The sequence below is a fragment of the Durio zibethinus genome, chromosome 26 (assembly GCF_047325235.1).
Source record: "Durio zibethinus cultivar Kanyao isolate XHJ-2024 chromosome 26, ASM4732523v1, whole genome shotgun sequence".
Classification (NCBI taxonomy): domain Eukaryota; kingdom Viridiplantae; phylum Streptophyta; class Magnoliopsida; order Malvales; family Malvaceae; genus Durio; species Durio zibethinus.
The window spans coordinates 3564036-3583930 of NC_143187.1; the positions used below are offsets into that span (position 1 = coordinate 3564036).

The 19895-nt window shown below is 32.3% G+C and overlaps 1 long non-coding RNA gene, 5 other non-coding genes and 1 pseudogene across 6 annotated transcripts; all 7 read left to right on the top strand.

Moving 5' to 3' along the window:
* The first annotated feature begins 4850 nt into the window (after positions 1-4850).
* On the top strand, positions 4851-5065 carry LOC149511170 (small nucleolar RNA U3). The gene has a single exon (XR_016334434.1). It is a non-coding gene; the product is annotated as a small nucleolar RNA U3 (small nucleolar RNA).
* A 1059-nt stretch (positions 5066-6124) lies between these two features.
* LOC149511171 (U2 spliceosomal RNA) lies at positions 6125-6324 on the top strand. The gene has a single exon (XR_016334496.1). It is a non-coding gene; the product is annotated as a U2 spliceosomal RNA (small nuclear RNA).
* A 5478-nt stretch (positions 6325-11802) lies between these two features.
* LOC149511172 (U1 spliceosomal RNA) lies at positions 11803-11963 on the top strand. The gene has a single exon (XR_016334433.1). It is a non-coding gene; the product is annotated as a U1 spliceosomal RNA (small nuclear RNA).
* Positions 11964-12860: 897 nt separating this feature from the next.
* Positions 12861-13011, top strand: LOC149511173 (U4 spliceosomal RNA). The gene has a single exon (XR_016334443.1). It is a non-coding gene; the product is annotated as a U4 spliceosomal RNA (small nuclear RNA).
* A 2180-nt stretch (positions 13012-15191) lies between these two features.
* LOC149511174 (U2 spliceosomal RNA) lies at positions 15192-15293 on the top strand (annotated as a pseudogene).
* Positions 15294-17609: 2316 nt separating this feature from the next.
* Positions 17610-19774, top strand: LOC149511175 (uncharacterized). Its single transcript, XR_016334289.1, has 3 exons — positions 17610-18034; positions 18792-18852; positions 18929-19774. It is a non-coding gene; the product is annotated as an uncharacterized LOC149511175 (long non-coding RNA).
* Positions 17856-18016, top strand: LOC149511176 (U1 spliceosomal RNA). Its single transcript, XR_016334470.1, has one exon. It is a non-coding gene; the product is annotated as a U1 spliceosomal RNA (small nuclear RNA).
* Positions 19775-19895: the final 121 nt, after the last annotated feature.

The window sequence follows — 19895 nt, forward strand, 5'->3', positions numbered from 1 at the left end:
CCAAACAATCTTAAGGTTTTATTCAGTCCAACAATGGCTACTAAGGCAACGTTCAAGGAATTAACTTCTAGTTTTGTCAAATTGGATCATTTTGATGGTGGTAATTTTTGAAAATGGTAGAATAAGATGCATTTCTTGCTTTCAACCTTGAAGGTTGTAGATGTTCTAACTACTTTTAGGCCAGAAAAAAATGAATGGAAGAATATGTTATTGCAATAAGAGAGAGGTAAAAATGGGATAATGCAGATTATATATATAAAGGTCATATTCTAAATGGTCTGTCTGATAACTTGTTTGATATATACCAAAACAAGACTACTGCAAAGGAGTTATGGGACAAATTGGAGATTAGGTATATGACCGAGGATGCAATAAGTAAAAAAATTATTGCTAGTCATTTCAATAATTATCATATGATTGATGAAAATTCTATAATTGAACAATTGCATGAAATTAAAAGAATGCTTAATCTGTTTAAATAATATAATATGAGTATGGATGAAACAATTATTGTGTTCTTTGTTATGTCATAATGTATAAATCCATAGACTTATCACTAGATTTGACTTTAGGGAGTCCCCACTAATCTTTTTTGTTAAGGTGTGATTAGCCACCTAAGTAAATCTATCCCTTATTAAAAAGAAATCCCAAGTTTAACTTAGGTATTTTTTAAAAAATAGATTTTATGTCACAAAACCATTACTAAATCCAGAAGTATGGTTACATGTGAGGAAAGTTATAACACTCTTACAATGCTTATCAAATGATGGTGCCAGCTTGATTTCATGTTATTCAAACCTTAAAATATTTTTGAATTTTTACCAAGTTATTTTAATTATTGAAAATTGGTCTTAAAATTACTCTAATAGTTGGGTAGTGATTTAAAACAATTTCTTTACCTCAGGAGTATTCATGAAGACTCGTGTCCCACTCTAAAGAGGCTCCATCATCGGATTCATTAACATATTTTCTAAGAAATTATTTTTTGAAAGCAAATAATAAAATCCTCCAATCGTTTGGTAAGATTTTATATCAATGCGTATCCCCCAATCATTTTGTGGGATTTTCATTTGAAAACTTTAAAAAAAATTTTGAAAAAAAGTCATTAAATCCTCTAATAGTTTGGTAAGATTAACGAAAATTTGAATCCGCCAATCTTTTGGTAGGATTGAAAAATTATTTTTTTTAAATTCAATATGAAATTCTCCAATCATTTGGTAGAATTCATAATTCAAGATTTAAATCCTCCAATCATTTGGTAGGAATCATGAATTTATTATAAAAATTTATTTTAAATATGCATAAAAAGAAAGAAAAACAACTAAGTAACATAAATAAATATACAAATAAAGAAAAAAAATAGAAATTACCTTGTCTTCTTTCTTGTTTCTCTACAAAACAATTTATGCCTTTGCTAGTGCCCCTTGCCTGTAGTGATTGCCTTTCTTTTTGGTTTAACAAAAATCAAATAGAAACCTAAAACATATATACCTGAAACTCTTAAAATTTTGCTGCAAAAACTTTTTGTTGAATGCCTCCCTTTATGTTTCTTCTCAACTTTTTTTCTCAACATAGAACTCTCAAGAGAAAATGCTAATTATCTAAATCCAAAACACTAGAGAAGACAATAGAAAAACTCTTAATTTTTTTTACTTTTTTTTTTTTACTTTTTCTCTCTTGATTTTTTTTATTGATTCTTCATTGTATCTAATTGATCCTAATGGGGTTTTTTTATAGGCCTTTAATCCAAATCACAATAGTAGAATATTTTCTTGTTTTCAATATCCTAATCAAAGTCAATTTTACATTGTTAATCCAAATCTACCTCTCAAATCAATACATTCCCTTTTTTCAATTAGAACACTAGACTTCAAACCAAATCAAACTTTTTTCTTTTTCTTTTTTTTTAAAAACCATAAATTATTTAACAAAATAAATAATCCTAAACTAAACAAAATACTAAAATCCTAAAATACCCTAGACTAAATAGGGTATCTACATGTAATAGACAAACTTCCTCCATCATAGAAGTACTTTAAAAAAAGTCTGAAACATGAAAGAAAGGAAATCACTCTTGAGGCTTTAGCTAATCATCTTCAAATTAAAGAGGAAAACATAAAGCAAGAACATAATTCTAGTTCTGGTGATACCAAAGCTTATGTTTTGGAGGAAAGACAGACTACAAAACTTGACAAAAAAAAAAAGTTCAAGTTCAAGCAAATTTCTAAATTTTAGATTTTTGAAAATTTAGAAATTTTTTCTATATTTTAAAAAGGTTTTAGTTTTAGTTTTTTTAATTATGACTTGAGATAATCGCATTACTATCCCATAGTGGCTATGTGTCTCTATATGTGTAATATTTACATGTGTCAAATTTTCATTGGTTGATTGCAACATTAATTTTTGTTAGCAGTGTTAAGTCATTGGGTAGACCCATACATGGATTGAAAGTTAAGGTATTACATTAGACATATTTCAATAATTTAAGGGTAGTGAGGGATATTATCCCAATGCTTTTATTTACTTCATTAAACAATTATTAAAAACATAAATGTTTTAATCATATTCATCTAATATAATTTTGAAAATGTTATAAATATTTGCTTTGAGTGTATATTTTCAAAATTTTATAACCCTCAAACCATTGGATTTGCTAATAAGAATGCCACAATTGTTAAAATTCCAAAGTAAAATGGAAAGGGAAATTAAAGATCCATTACTAAAAGCACCATGAGATTCTAAAAGACAAGTAATTTTTGTCAAAGTGAAAAAACCCTTTATCTGTCATTACTAGGAAAAATGTTGCTTGAATCCTTGACCATTAACAACAAATTAATTTGGAAATAACAAATTTGCATTGGTTTGAGGGAGTTTTCTTCTGTCATATTAATGTTTTGAGGTTAATGTATTGACTATTGAATATAGGCATCAAATTTACACTTTCATCTTTACTTATTCTTCATGGATTTTTTTTTTTTAGAAAAAAATCAAATACAATTTCATGCTTTATTGCACTATATCTAAAAAATCCTTTTCTTTTTTTCTTTTTGTGGAAATTGTATATCTAACAATTCTCATAGATTAAAAAAAAACAACTTATTACTACATACCTCTCATGTAAATTGCAACTTGCAAGTCCAATAAATCATGGGATTAAGAATGAAAATTGCCATATATATTAAATTAGAAGGCAAAGATTAATTTATATTGGTATAAAATATTTTAGTTTTATATTTTCTTTAATTATTAATCTCAATATTTAAAGAATGAGATTAAATTGTTTTTTTTTCAACTTGTCTCTCTCATCTCTTAAATTTATTAAAATCAATAGTTAAAAAAAAGTATAAAAAGATGTAAAAAAATTTTTATATAACTTGCTCACTCACCTAAATTAAATACTAATATCTGGATCACACTTTTCATTAATTTGATCCATGAAAATTATTATTAAATTACTAAGTTGAATACAATGATATCATATATAAATTTTTAATGAATTAATCTTAAACCTTGCTATGTCAGTCAAGCAAGTCAATTATAGTTTTGATAACGCATAATACTATTTATAAATTAGTAAATTAATTTATAATTTATACAATCAAATTTAAAAAAAAATAGAATATCTTAAATTTTCTTTTATTGTGACCATACGTATATACATTTCCCATCATTCAATTTTTCTTATTCATTCTATTTTATTCTTTTGGTTTAAAAATATTTTATATTCTTTTTTTTGGTTTAATTTATTGTTATAATTTCTCTCCTATTTTTTATTCTTATTAATTTGTAATTTAAAACCATTCAATTGAGTTACGATAGTTTTTTTTTTTTTTTGTTATTCCTCTTTTTGCTCTCAAGACATAACTCATTAGGCAAGTTTCCTTTATTTAAAATTTTGAGAGAGAAAAATCACCTAATTATTTTGATAGCATGATGTGAGAACATCATAAGAAAACCATAATTAATGTTATTGTAGAATCAAGTTTCTCTATATTGATATTACCTAGATTAAAATGCAAAACATGTTCTTAAAAGCCAACCCTTGAAAGCTCATATATTTTTTGAGAGGTTTCAATCCTTATATAAGTTTGCTTTGTTAATAACATTCGATTTGATAAATATTAACACAATTTAAAAACATAATTTTTACATTCAAAAAACAATTTATTTTTAAAAGCTCTATGCCTATTAATACAATTTTAATTTGAATTTTAAAAAACTGACCAAACAAATCAATTAGCGTAATTCTCATTATATATAATAATATTTAAGAAATCAATTCATTTATTATTTAGATAACAAATTAAAATTTGATTCAATCCAAGGTATATGTATTTCTGTTTAAACTATTAAATTCAAATCCCTCCAATAAAAAATACAGTAATAATAAAACAATAAGATTAATTACATATAATTCTGTTCATTTAAGTTTAATACCGTCGTGAAAAGTGTCAAGGTGTGGTTTTCTAAACCTAGACGGATGCAGTGGTAGTTTCCTCCAAGCAAAAGCGCAACTCTTGAGACTATGTGTCTGTTGCTTAGATCCTAATCCATACTGCAAATACTATGTTAGAGAGCAATAGTCTGTCGTTTTTCTTGCATTTTGCCAGGGAAAAAAAATAGAAATGTGGTATAGCTGTTAAACTAGACATGCCAGGAAGAAAAAATGGAAATGTTTTACTTCCAGATTCTGTTAATTTCTCTCTGCTCTGCCAATTGTTTAACAAAACCTAGGCCTTTTCATCTTTGGAAAAAAACGATGACCACCACGAAGCAGTCATATAGTCCCACATGGAAAAGACAAATGAGTTATGGATAATATTTATTCGAGGAAGAAAGAGAACGATAACACGACCTTACATAAACAGGTTCTATTTTATAGGCTCGTACCATGTATCCTTAAGCAAAAAGGAGAGGATCTCAAGACTGGTTGATGAAACATGGCCTTGTGATTAGAGCGTGATTAACCGCTTTCCGGTCGCTGTTGACCAGCTGGTGCAGTTGAGGATCGTTATCAGCATGGTGTTTAACCAGCTGGGATGGTCACACGGTTGTGTGACAGATTCTCCCAATCCTTTTCGAAATTTAGTTGTTTTGAGTAAAAAACTTTTCAAACAGTACTGCACAAGTAAACTGATGAAAGAAGTTAAAACTGCTATGTTTTATATAGACGCATTTGGGGAATTGATATTAGAATTGTCCAATTGGAAGTTAAAACTTTTTGCCTATTTGGTCATGCTGCTGATCCACTTCTATTTGCTTTTCAAGTTTGTCTTTTATGTGTTTTAATCAATTTTTAAAATGATGGCTATGCTGAGAGGTTTAACTAAGAATCATGGTAAATAGGTTCGATATAATATGTTGAGAGGTTTAATATCCGATTTCAATGTTTCACTGAAAGATGATTTAAATCCTTTCTAAGGGATTGAATAATATATTTAATTTTATTTATTTATTTTTAGATCACATCCAATTTTAAAGTATTGGTGTAGTATGATGAATTTTTTTTTTTTAAAATCACAGTTTAAAAATTAAAGGAAATGAATAATATCATTTAATTGATCGGTTTAATATTAGCTGCAACAAGAGGATTAACAACTCATGTAATATTCAAAAATTAGATTATTTACATTCTCAATCCAAGGAAATTCTGACTTTAATGCTTCATTCTATTACAATTTGGGTGACTTTTTGGAGCTTAATTTGTTAACTCGTTATTTGCTTGGGTTCTTAAAGAACATGGTTTATACGAGCTAGCTTAGTGTGTGGCCTTGAGACCGTGAAATTATTGGTTTTAGCTGAGATAACTTCAGTTTATATTGAAAAATTAACAAAGATTACTACAATACTCCAAAGTCTGTGGTTTCATAGACATCGAAAAAAAAATCGCTTGTGCAAATACATCAACGTGCCACATGCAGAAAATTCATAAGATAAATTTTTTAAATGTACGAAAAATAAGACTCTTCATTGAGGTATTATGTGGCTATTTCTTGTATCATAAAAATTTTGTACATAAAAGATAAAAGTTTTTTTCGACAAAGTTTGCATCACATATCAAAAGTATAAGCCAAAGGTGATGTGGAGTTGCATTATAAAAGAAAAATTAAAAGCGAAACAACTCATATCTTTTTTGGCTTTTTGACTAAGATCAAGTGTAGTATTTATTCTTATCAGTTTAATATTTGGTAAGTGGCCATGGGTTGTTGACTCTTATAATATTAAATTAATTTTTTTAGGGGGAAAGTCCATTATAGTAGCTTGCTATTGGGATTATTGAGCATTGCCTTTGCATTGCACTACAACATTAGTGTTGCACTACAAAATTGGTGTCATTAGCTATGCATTTTTTAGACCAAAATCACATGTTCGTGCGACATCAAGACTATTCATAGTCGAGGTCAACTTTTCACCAGTTCATTTTTCTATGAATAGCTCAATATCTTTCAAGCTGTATACTCATGAACTTTTCCTGGTTGCACGTTCCCAAACTTGGTAGGAAGGAACCCAACTCCTATCATCTCATCAGCCCATGATTCTTCGGGTGGCCCCAAGCACCAATCTCTGCTTACAGGCATCAAGGTCTCGAATACTGACCCACCTTTGCTTATAAAAGCACACAGCTCAAGTTCTCATGATATTATCTCATCTTAGCATGATGAGAACTTAACACCATGCCCACCTGCATTAATACATCAACTTTCATGCCTAGAACCTGAAGACACAACACTAATACTGGTCAACATCCAGCCCAAAGCTACACTAGGCTCATCTCATCTCATGAAACTCATATCTCATGGTCTCAACCCTTAGCCTCATTTTAGGCTACCCATACGCATGATGGACACTTAACATCATGCTCGTCCCACCTCAAGGACTCTGGTGTGCTACCCTAGCCATAGCACACATCATCAATTGGTCACAAGGGTCTAGTAGCGTGCCTACCTGCTAGCTCACTCATCCCTTAAGCTCAATGGTGTCCCTCCTATGCAAATACCATTTCATGATCCTTTCAGCTTTGGGAAACTAAGGGACATAGTGAACGCTACTGCCTAACCCCATTGTTCATAGCTACGGTACGATACGAGGTTCGTCAGCCCTAACCATCCTTAGGTTTACCATGACCCGAAAAGACATCATGTCACATTCGTGACCCAAAGATGTCTGCCTACTTGGACACCATATGTGCCTAGGAGTAGCTCACTTCAAACCAATCAGACCTCTACTTGCCCGCTAACCAAAATGATGATGGAGAGCTAACACCAGTCGTTCCCCTATAAAGAACATAAAAGCTTTTTCAATCATTTTCTAGGAATCGTAAGAATGTTTAACATGTGGACACTTTTCTCCCCAGTCACCTCAAGGCCTCGTGACCTTCCTCTTGGTCACCATGATTCTTAGATTCCATTTATTGCTCCATTAACCCATTCAATGGTGCCCATGCACAGCTTCGATTGATAATACCCAACTAGTTACTTGGCTTCAAGGCGCTCGCTCACTGGCTCATACTTACCCACGCATCTTGAGGACTAGGGCTCACATCACCTGTACACACTATCAACATGTTCCCAGGCTTACATTACCCGCGCACAGCTCCAAGACCACTCTCTTGACTATAAGGCCTCATTCACTGCTCAGCTCATGATCAGTCATGATAGGATGGAGGCACACCAATGCTTAACCATAACACTTTTTTCCATTTACTATGTTGATGCCCTCATCGATGCCAAGACCAAACCCAACTCTCTTGTTGCACACAGTTGACATTTTCTCATATGTCCCTTACTTGTGCCTTCAAGGATTGAGTCGTAATTACATTAAATGAGGCATATTCCACATTACTCATTGATTGCTGATGTAAAGGGATCATTTCAACTCTAATGCACCTTTGTGCTATCTCTATATATGACTACTAGACTCAAATTATCGTTTAATAAATGCCACTGCATTGTTTCACCCATGATCACATCATGTTGCGACCTCAAGACACCTTCATTAATCATGGCCCTCAATCGAATGAATGACCCACCTACTTTCTCACACATTGGTATGCCCCGCTAAATGTGACCTATCACACTAACCACATGCCTGCGGTGTCGACTCTTTGATGTGCCCCTATGAGATGGTGCTTAGGTCAACCACACTCATACGACACCACCCATAATAGACCTTATCATGGTGCTATTCAAACAGTTTAGCCATCTTACAACTTGGGTCCTTTCGACCCTTCCAAGGTCACTTCTCTAGGTGTGGCCATCTGGCACACTACCCTCATGATGGCACTTTAACACTCGTTACCTCGGACTCAACTCATGCTCAAATATCTCATAGGCTTCACCACCTTAGCTTAGTACCACTAAAAATCACAAGTCTCCCCTATTTTTACTTAAACTCAACTCAGCTCTACACACAACCATATCTCTATGATGGTTCCACAAGTCATTTGCCTTGACTCTTGCATAGCTCATAGGGCATTTTAAAACCCACTCAATGCTCAAGGCTCCACTAATTCAACTCTAAACATAAAGTCTCCTAACCAGGTCAATCTTAAGGTTTACCAACCCACTCGGTACTCAAGATCCACTAACCTACTTGAACTCATGGCCATCCCATGGGTCACATCTACTCAAAGACTTTAAATTTGGCTCAATTTAATTGATTTTTTCTCTACACTATTCAAACTCGTCCAATCTACCGACTGGGTGCAAACTTAAATGCTAATACCATCAACTTTGCTCAACTTAATTAGTCTTTTGACCTATACAACTTAAGGTCTTATTAACTAGCCAACTTCCGCTTACTTGTTCCACTAAACTATAGATTGTTATGGCCCACTGACCATCACATCTTATAAGGTTTTTTTTTTTACCAACATAGAGTATAGTCCATTTGACACACTTTTATGATCCTCTGGCCATGGGAACTCATGATCTATTGACGATCACAAACTTAAAGCATCTACCTCTAGAGAATGGCTCTACACTTAGACTATAAATACTTAATTTATATCCCTATTAGGGCATTTACACCACATAACAAGTGCACACATTAGTAACTGAACTTAATAAGCTCAACTTAAGTCCTTCGAGACAAGATTTTTTTGGCTTATATAGCCTCATACAACACCATTTCATGGTGTATGCCCCTTTTGCATCACTGTCTTAACATGGTTTTTCCCATCGTAAGGGCATTACATGCTTATATGAGCCAACACCTTTTCACTTGGCATCTAAGAGTTAACTCAAAGGCCTTCTACCTAGGTCAATTTTTTTCATGTATCACTTCAATGGCTCATTCTTGATCTCACATAACCATAAAATCGCATCCCCATCTTGGTAACTCTCTTTAAGCTTAGCACCGTCTCAATTTCTAGTTATCATGCCCACACTTAAGCCATTTTAATCCCACCATTAAGCCCAACTAGGATCTGATACCATGTGTCATGAGCCGTGCATTCCTAAGACTGAAAACCACACGTTCGTATGGCACTAAAACTACTCATAGTCAAGGTCAGCCTTTCATGAGTCCATTTTCCCATGAATAGCTCGATATCCTTCAAGTCCTATACTCGTAAGCTTTTTTTGGCTCTAACCCTGTAGGGTTGCACATTTCCAAACTCAATAAAGAGAAATCCAACTCCCATCATCTCATCAGCCTATAATTCTTAGGGTGGCCTCGAACACCCATATTTGCCCGCGGGCATTAAGATCTTGAGCACCGACCCATCTTTACTCATAAAGATACACAGTCTCAGTTCTCATGATATTATCTCATTCTAGCATGGTGAGAACCCAACACCATGCCCTCTCGCATCATATGTAAGCTTTTATGCCTAAAATTCGAAGACATAACACCAATGTTGGTTAGCAGCCAGCTTAAAGCCACACTAGGATCATTTCATCCCATGAAACTCTTATCTCAAGGCCTCAGCCCTTAGCCTCATTCTAGGTTACCCACATGTATGATGGACACTTAACATCATACCCATCCCACATCGAGGACTTGGGTGTGCTACCCTAATCGTAGCCCACCTTTATCGATTACCCATAAAGGTTTAGTAGCGTGCTTACTTGCTAGCCTACTCATCATTTAAGCTCAATGATGCCACTCCTACATAAATACCATCTCATAATCCTTTTGGCTTAATGAGGGAAAATCGAGGGGCATAACGAACGCTATCGCCTAACCTCATAGTTCAATGCCACGGTGCGATACGAGACCTGCCAACCCCAACCTCCTCGAGTTTACCATGACCCAAAGAGACACCGTGCCACACTTGTGACCCAATGATGCCAGCCTACCTAAATAACACATGTGCTTAATAGTAGCTCACTTCAGACTAGCTAGGTCCCTACTTACCCGTTAGCCAAGGAGGTGGTGGAGAGCTGACACCAATCATCCCCCTATAAAGTGCATAAGAGCTTTTTTAGCCATTCTACCAGGAATCGTAAGAATATTTAAAATGAGGACACTTTCTCCCAACCACCTTAAAGCCTTTCTTCAACCAATTAGGGCCTCGTGACCTTCCTCTTGGTCACCATAATTCTCAGATTCCACTAATTGCTTTACCAACCCACTCGAGAGTGCTTGTACATGGATTCAATCGATAGCACCTGACTAGCTATCTAGCTTTAGGGCACCCCCTACTAGCTCACACTTACCTGTGCATCTTGGTGACTAGGGCTCACATCGCTTGCATACACTATCAACAATATGTTTTCAAGCTTACACTATCCGCACACAGCTCTAGGACCATTATCCCAACCATAAGGCCTCATTCGCTACTCAGCTCAAGATCAATCATGGTAGAATCGAGGCACACCAAGGCTTGAACATGACAACTAGCCTAGCGCACCCCACCAATTCTAGTTTAAATCTTTCTTTAAACGCAAAAGCCTGGCGCAACCCGTTAATACAAGTTACGTCTTTCTTTAAATCGTAAGTAATGTTTTCTGCCTTAGAGGTAATAACAAAGCATCCTATTGCTTTTTTCGCCAAATGGTTTTTTTTTCTTGCGTGCTGGAAAACAAAAGCAAAATGTCATGACTCGTAAACTATTAGACTTTTTCTGCCACATTGATACATGAATGGGATGTATCAAGTCTACTTTTCTAAAAGCAAGATTTTTGTTTTTTGAATTTTTTTAACATTATAATTATAAATTATAATCAAAATTGAATATTACATTATTAAATAATCAATTAATCAACCAATCAATAAATTAAAATATAATTATACAAATTCAACATACAAACTTAAATATAATGATACTTGAAAATCAAATAAACAATCAATCAACAAATTAAAATATAATTAAATAAATTCAACATAAAATTAAAATAAACTCATACGTGAGACTTGAATTTAAAATAAAACTAATATGAAGTTTTTGAAATTTTTTAAAAAATGATTTAATAAAAATTTTAATAAAAAATTTAAATTGATATATTGATATAATTCAATGTGAATGTTAATAATATATAAAAAATTTATTAAAAATATTATTTATAATTCAAATTTGATCTATACTTATTTAATAAAAATTCTATCAATACTTTATTAAAAATATTAATCTAAAAATATATCAAAATTTATTAAAAATTTTTTCAATATTTACACATTTAATCCATGTAACAAAACCTTTTAATTTATGTATTTTGATTTTCAGTTTTAGACTCTATTAATCGTTTTTAATAAAAATTCTTTCGAAATTTTTTTGGACAGAAATCCCACATTCCTATCATATCATAAACGGAATATAAGCACGGTGTATAATGAAGAAACATATCTCAACATTTAAACATACTTACCTGGACGGGGTCAATGGGCGATCAATAAGACCTATGGCCTAGGGCAGTAACTTCCATTGCACTTTGGATGGGTGATTCTCTAAGGTTTCCTCAAGTGGGAGAGCCTACGTCATAATTTGTGGCAGTTAGGGCCTGCGTGCGCGCGGCCCCTACTCAATTCTAGTTTAAAGTTTTTATTTATAAAGCCAGTATGGGTATTAGAGTTAGTGCAGAAAAATGATCATCAGATTTTTGTTTATCTTACTTATATTCCAAAAAAAAAAAAAAATTGCTCCATACAAGGCTTTAGTCCCTGATTTTGCCTACTTTCAAATCAACTTGTGGTAAATGTAGAAAATAGAGGACATATGTAATTGATAAAGTAGAGCCATATATTAGTCGACCGATGGGAAGAACCATTAGAAGCTTTGCTCATCAAATAGGCAGATAAATATTCTATTTCTATATGTTGCTGTAATCTATTGGTGGGATTAGTGCAAAATTCACGCTTTCTACTAACACAGGTTAAAAAATTAGGAAATCAGTAGTGGAGTTTGAGGTTTTCTAAAGTCTCGAATGAAAATAATTGGAGTTTTCCCATCAGTTTTGGAAATAGCTGTGAATGTCTTTGATGATAGTTGTTTTCTTTTTCACCCTTTCTCCAAATTCTGAAGCCGACATAACTGGAGCTTGAATCCTGTCATATGGTCATCAACAGAAGTTACCACCTAATCTGGTTAGATATAAGTTGTATGGTACTACTTATCATGAATATTGATTATGAGTTCAGTTGGCATTGAGATTGAGCTGCATTTTATTCTAATTATTAATTTTGATAGAAAATGCAATAATGCCAGATACAGTATTACAAGTGAATTTCTTCTGAATCGCAAAAGCATGTCAAAATTTATGTTATTGTGATTACCTTCAATCACAATCTTTTATCACAAATTCACAATCACAATACCAAGTTGGAACCCAAGTAATTATGTTATGTCCCATATTGGCTAGTGAATAGCATGACAACTCTTGCATTGGCAACAAAATATTACCAAACGCAAAGACTCAAGCATCTTTGCGCTTGGGGCAATGACGCAGCTAGTGAGGTACTAACCGAGGCGCGTCTATTGCTGGTTGAAAACTATTTCCAAACCCCCTCTTAGGCCTTGGTTCAGCCCTGGCCTTTGAGAATTTCTGGAAGGGCTTCCTTTGGGGTAAAGCGCTACAGTTCTTAGTTTTGAAAGCTTTAATATAAATGCACTATATATATAGAAGGAGAAGGAATCAGGTGATATTTAAGAAGTGTTCTGTTTTCTTTTCTTAACTCATTTTGTATTCTGTTTTCCTTTCTTAACTTATTTTATATCTTCGAACCCTCAACAGTTCAACAGTTCTTTGTTTCAAACTATACCGGTTTTCAAGACTGGAGCTATCAGCCACTTATCTCTCTAAAAGTTAATTTCTATTTTATTTTTATTCTACCAAATCAAACATGGCCATATGGGTTGATACCATCACTATATATAGAAGATATCGTGTGAACCTATAGGATAATCTATTTATATATATATATATATAAATATATGAAATGCATCATCTAGCATGTCTATTTGTGAACGGGAAATAAAAAAATCACCCCTGACCCCATGCCCAAATAAAAGTGGTAAAATATTGGAAATAAGTTATATAGAATCAATTGATTCATTGTAAAATCCCTCTACTCTACCCCACATTTTATTAAATTTTTTTGTCGATAGAGGGATCAATGGTATAGTTCTTTTTATTGGTAGCTTGGAGGATTAGAAACATGACTGATGCTTTCCAATTGGCTGTTTTTGCATTAATTGTTACTTCGTCAATTTTACTGATTAGTGTACCTGTTGTATTTGCTTCTTCTGATGGTTGGTTGAGCAACAAAAATATTGTATTTTCATATAAATCCATTTCCAAGTCCCTTGTATCTTTAGGCTTTGGGTTAATAACGAGATAATGAATCTTCTTCTTTTTGCCATTGGATTTTCTTATCAAATTCGTCCAAGTTCCCTCATACCTTTAAGCTTTGGGTAAATAACAAGCTAACGAATCTTCTTTTTGCCACAGGATTTTCCAATCAAATTCATCATAACACTCATAATGATCAACCTCCTTAGGGCCCTTCAATTCCTTTTCTTATAATGTTAAGTAACGCAAATGTCTTTTCTAGAATAAAAAAAAAAAATTGACTGACGGTTCTAAAACATTTTATTCTTTCAATTGTAAACGCATATATCAATTCAACTTACAATGTTAATGCAAATGCCTTTTCTAGAAAAAATTGACTCAGTTGTAGTTGTAGGTGTTAAATAGTAAAATACATCAATTTGAAAACAATTGATTCAATTATACATGTAGACATCAATCTAAACCTATAACTCATATGTGTATAATGTTGATCCAAACATTTGACTCACTCGAAAGACAATTGACTCTATTGTAATTTTATATACTTCTTGAGAAAAGTTAAAAATAAGAAAATAATGGAGTAAAACAAAATAAATAAGATTTCAATATACTTCTCTTTATTTAAATCTTAATACTGCAGTAAAAAATGCCAAACTTGTGATGACCACAACCTTCTGATCAGAGCGAGATTAACTGATACTTGGTCCCCGCCGAACCAACTGAGGCAGTAGAGATCGTTCTCAGCTGGTTCTTACCCAGCGTGGGATGGTCACAATGTTTTCTGACAGAATCCAATAATATTTTTTGGGAAAAATCTTTGAACGATTCTGGTAACTTTGAAGCTATATATATGCATTTGCAATGCAATCACAGCTAACCCATTTAGTTGTTTAAGTAAAACTTTTCAAAAATGGCCAGTATTTGATGAAACAAGTTAAAACGGTAACTAATAGAAGAAGCATTTGGGAGAATTGATTTTAGATTTCCCAGTTACCTAATTGGTAATAATGAATCCAATTTGCAAGGACAGCTTAGCAGCATCCAGAAAAAACATGCTTACCCGAGTGAATTCGATTGTTTACACCATTGATCTAAGGAAATCTGTGATGTTAATGCTTGATTCTCTGCTACAATTTGGGTGATTGTTTAAATATTTATTATTTAGTTATTAGCTCAAGTTCTTAGAGAACAATTAGTTTTACACAAGCTAACTTAGTATGGCGCAGAGATGGTGAAATCTTTTATTTTAGCTAAAATGACTTCACCTTGCACCAAAGGAATAACAATTTAAAGAGGAATAACAATTTAAAGAGTACCGCAATAGACATGAGAATAATTTTCATGTGCAAATACATGAGGGTAGGATTTCTTTTCACTAACTTCATATCCCACATCCGGAGCCCAAGCCAAGGGTCACGCCAAGGTTCGATGTAAAAGACAATGCAAGCCACAAAAACATCCATACCTTTACTGGCCTTTTGGCCAAGATCAGGTGTAGTATCCGCTTTTGTCAGTTTAATATCTGGTACATGCGGCATTAATTCATACTTTTGCTGGCCTTTTGGCTAAAATCAGGTGCGGTATCTACTTCTGTCATTAATTCAAACCATTCCTGGCCTTTTGGCTAAAATCAAACCATTCCTGGCCTTTTGGCTAAAATCAGGTGCTGCACTATATTTGGTGGGATTTTTAATTGAAACCCTATTAACAAAATTTTTTTAAAATTATTGTCATTAAATCTTCGTTTGATAAAATTTAACTTAAAAATTTAATTTCTTCAATTATTTGGTAGTATTTAAAAATTATTTTTCAAAATTTTTTTATGAAATTTTAATAAAATTCATAATTTAAAATTTAAATTTTCTAACCAATCATAAATTTGTTATAAAAATTTATTTTAAATATGCATAAAAGAAAAAAGAGAAAGAATTAAGTAACAAAAATAGATATAAAAATAGAAATTAGCGTATCTTCTTTTTTGTTTCTCTACCCCTAGCCTGTGGTGATTAATTTTCTTTTTGGTATATATAACCGAAACCCTTGAAAACTTTGCTGTAAAAATTTTATGTTGAATACCTCTTTTTTATGTGTCTTCCAACTCTTTTCTTTAATACAAAACTCTCAAGAGAAAATTCTAATTATCTAAACCCAAAACACCGAAAAAAATTATAAAAAAACTTTTAATTTTTTTTGGTTTTTTTTTACACACTTTCTCTTGATTTTTTTAATTGATTCTTAGTTCTCTTTAATTGAACTTAGTGGGGGTCTTTTTATAGACTTCTAATCCCAATTACAATAATAAAATGAGTTTTCTTGGTTTGAATCTTCCAATCAACTTTAATCTTAGATTTTTAATCCAAATCCATCTCTCAAACTAATTTCCCTTTACAATCCTTTTTAAATTAGAACACTTTCAATTCAACAACTCAATTAGAATTAAACCCTTTCCAAATTTCAATAAAATAATTTTTCGTCTTTTTAAATAACAATAATAACTCTAAACTAAATATACTACCAAAAATAAATAAATAAATAAATTCAAAAACATAATCTTAAAATATAAATTCACCCTGAACTAAATAAAGTGTCTACACTATTATATGAATCACACTTTTTTTTAATTTGATGCATGAAAATTATTATTAAATTAAAAAATCTAATACAATGATATCATATATAAAATTCTTAATGAACTAATTTTAGCCGGTCAAACAAATCCATTATAGTTTTGATAACATATAATGCTATTTATAAATTAGTAAATTATTTTGTAATTTATACAATCAAATTAAAAATAAATTGGAATATCTTAATTTTTCTTTCACCATGACCATACCTATACGCATTTTCAATCATTCAATTTTTCTTATTCATTCTATTTTATTTTTTTGGTTTAAAAATAGTTTATATTCCTTTTTTTTTGTTTAATTATATTGCTATCATTTCTCTCCCTTTTTTTTATTCTTATTAATTTGACATTTAAAACCATTCAAATGAGTTACAATAGTTTTTTTTTTGTTCCTCTTTTTGCTCATAAGACATAACTCATTAGGCAAGTTTCCTTTGTTTAAAATTTTGAGAGAGAAAAATCACCTAATTATTTTGATGGCATGATGTGAGAATTTTCAATATTTGAAAGTAAAAAATAAATTTTCAATATTTTAAAAAAGTTTTAGTTTTAGTTTTTTTTTTAATTATGTCATGTGATAGTCGACTTACTCTCACATAATATCCCCGTGTCATTTATGTGTGTAATATATACCTCATATTCAATTTTCATTGGTTAATTGCATCATTAATTTTTGTGTTAAATTATTCAACAAAATGATACATGAATTAAAAATTGAGGTATTACATTAGACATTTTTTAATTATTTAGGGGTCGTGAATATTGTCCGAATGCTTTTACTTACTTCATTAAACAATATTTAAAAAAAAAAACATAAATGTTTTAATCTTATTCATCTAATATAATTTTGAGGATGTTATAAATATTTGCTTGTAGTGTGTATTTTCAAAATTTTATAACCCTAAAATCATTGGATTTGCTAGTTAAAATTCCAAACTAAAATGGAAAGGGAAATTAAAGATCCATTACTAGAAGCATGAGATTCTAAAAGACAACTAATTTTTGTCAAAGAAGTGAAGAAACCCTTTGTCTGTCATACTAGGAAAAATGTTGCTTGAATCCTTGAACATTAACAACAAATTAAAAGTTAAAACACTAAAAGCTCATATACGACAAAAGCTGTTGTCTATCCATAAATCTGATATTTTGCAAGCAATTATTGTTTATGCTTAAATTTTGCAAGAAATCTGATAGAATTTGACATATTATAAGGCTAGGAGTGGTCAAATGTAAGGTTTTATTTGCTTTTCCTAGAACTAGTTGAGGGGAACTTCTTGATGTTCATATGTCCCACCAATAAATTGCCGAAATAAATCAAAGAATTATCAACTTCAAATTGGTCGATAATAATCTGTTACCAACATGCTATATATATTTACCTCACCAATCCATGAGATCTAGGTAGTTAAGGCTTTACTCAATCCCATCTCAAAACCGAACAGCAAAGGAAAGTGTGGTTGGCTCTACAAAAGAGATTGGAGTGGCTACTTAAAACCATACTTACCTGGACGGGGTTATGGGGTGATCAAGAAAACTCATGGCCTAGGACAATGACCTCCATTGCACTTGGGAGGGGTGCTGCCCTAAGGTCTCCCCAAGTGGGAGAGCCTACGTCATAATTTGTGGCAGTTGGGGCCTGCGTTCGCGCGGCCCCTATCCAGTTTGAAGTATAAAGGTTCGTCTATGACTTCCGTAATAACATTTAATAATTTTCTCTCCGCTTTCTTGGCATGCTTACTGAAGATGATTGAACTTGATTGAAAAAACTTCATTTAAGTCCGATCCAATTGTCTTTTTGTCCTTGTAACTATTGAAGCTGTAGAAGATCGTTCTCATTTAGTGTTCATCTGGCTGAGATGGTAGCATTGCTGTCTGACTTAAACTCTTTTTTGTGCCTTACTTTAATTTCTTTGTCAATCTCCACATAATTCGGCTCAATTTTACAAGTTAGAACTCTACATTAGCAATGAACTTTTTGTTTAAATTGATACCATGGGCACATACCTCCAGCCATGCATACAATCCATAAACACGTTTTTATTTCAATAGCAATTATTAAGGCGCTGGCATCCAGTGGAAGAGATGAAACTTATCAATTATGATATCTTAGATTAGATTTTAAGTTGGCCAATATATTTGATTATTTAAAAGGGTATTTTTAGTTGGAGATAACACTAGCTTGTTATTTCTGAATTGCATAATTATTGAGCTTGTAGTACTGTTATTTTTTGGCGCTTAGGGCCATGACGCATCTAGTGTTAATATATATATAGATATATACAAGTGAACATTTGCTGTTCTTAGCAAAATATTAGTTCAACATAGGGCGCTTAAGCATAATTCAGCTTTCAGAACTGCAATTGAATGTAGTGCGAAATAAAAACTTTTAGCCTTGTTGGACTTAACCTATAGTCTACTTTGTGTATCTGCAGAGCCAAGAAGAAAAGCCTTTAGAGCAATGCGTCTGCCATGTTGATCTTGATTCGAGTTAAGGTAATCCTACAGAAAATACAACAAATAATTAGTAGTTAGTAGGAGTAACTTTTTTCATTTTTTGTTTTTCTGTCAGTCAGTTGGGAGGGAGCTAATAGAACCAAAGTTAATGAAAATGAAAAGGACAACAATGTCAAGTCTGTTTTGGTGTTGGTGTACTTTTAGTTTTGGCATTATTCAGGTCAGCCCTTTGGGATATACCAATGCCAGAATTGAATGTGTTCATTTTTACATTGTAGTTTGATCAACTCTTAAAAATGTCTTTAGACCTTTTTACGACACTTGAGAGCTATGTGTCTGTTGCTTAGATACTAATGCAAGACTGCAAATAATAGTAAAACTTTTGGCAAGTTAGCTTTACTTTTTTGTGTACATAATTGATAAATCTAATAGTTATTTAACGACATGCCTATGTCAATCACTTGAAAGAAAAGTGATCAGAGCACAAAGGAGAGAGGATCTAAAGTTTGGTTGATGAACAATAACCTTGTGATCGGAGCGAGATTAACTTATACTTGGCCCCTGCCCTACCAACCGAAGCAGTAGGGGATCGTTCTCAGTTGGTTCTCACCCAGCATAGGATGGTCATAAGGTTGTCTGACAGACTCCCACAATTTTTTTTTCAAAAAAACTTTGAACGATTCCGGTAAGTTTGAAGCTATATATATACATTTGCAATGCAATCACTGCAAACCAATTTAGTTGTTTAAGTAAAACTCTTCATATATGGCCAGTATTTCATGAAACAATTAAAACTGGACACTATTTGAAGAAGCATTTGGGAGAATTGATTTTGGATTTCCCAGTTGCCCAATTGGTAATGAATCAAATTTGCAATGACAGCTTAGCAGCATCCAGAAAAAACATGCTTACCCAAGCGAATTCGATTGTTTACACCATTGGTCCAAGGAAATTTGTGATGTTAATGCTTGATTTTCTGCTACAACTTGGTTGATTATTTAAATATTTATTTTTTAGTTATTAGCTCAAGTTCTTAAAGAGCAAGTAGGTTTACCCAGGCTAACTTAGTCTGACGCAGAGAA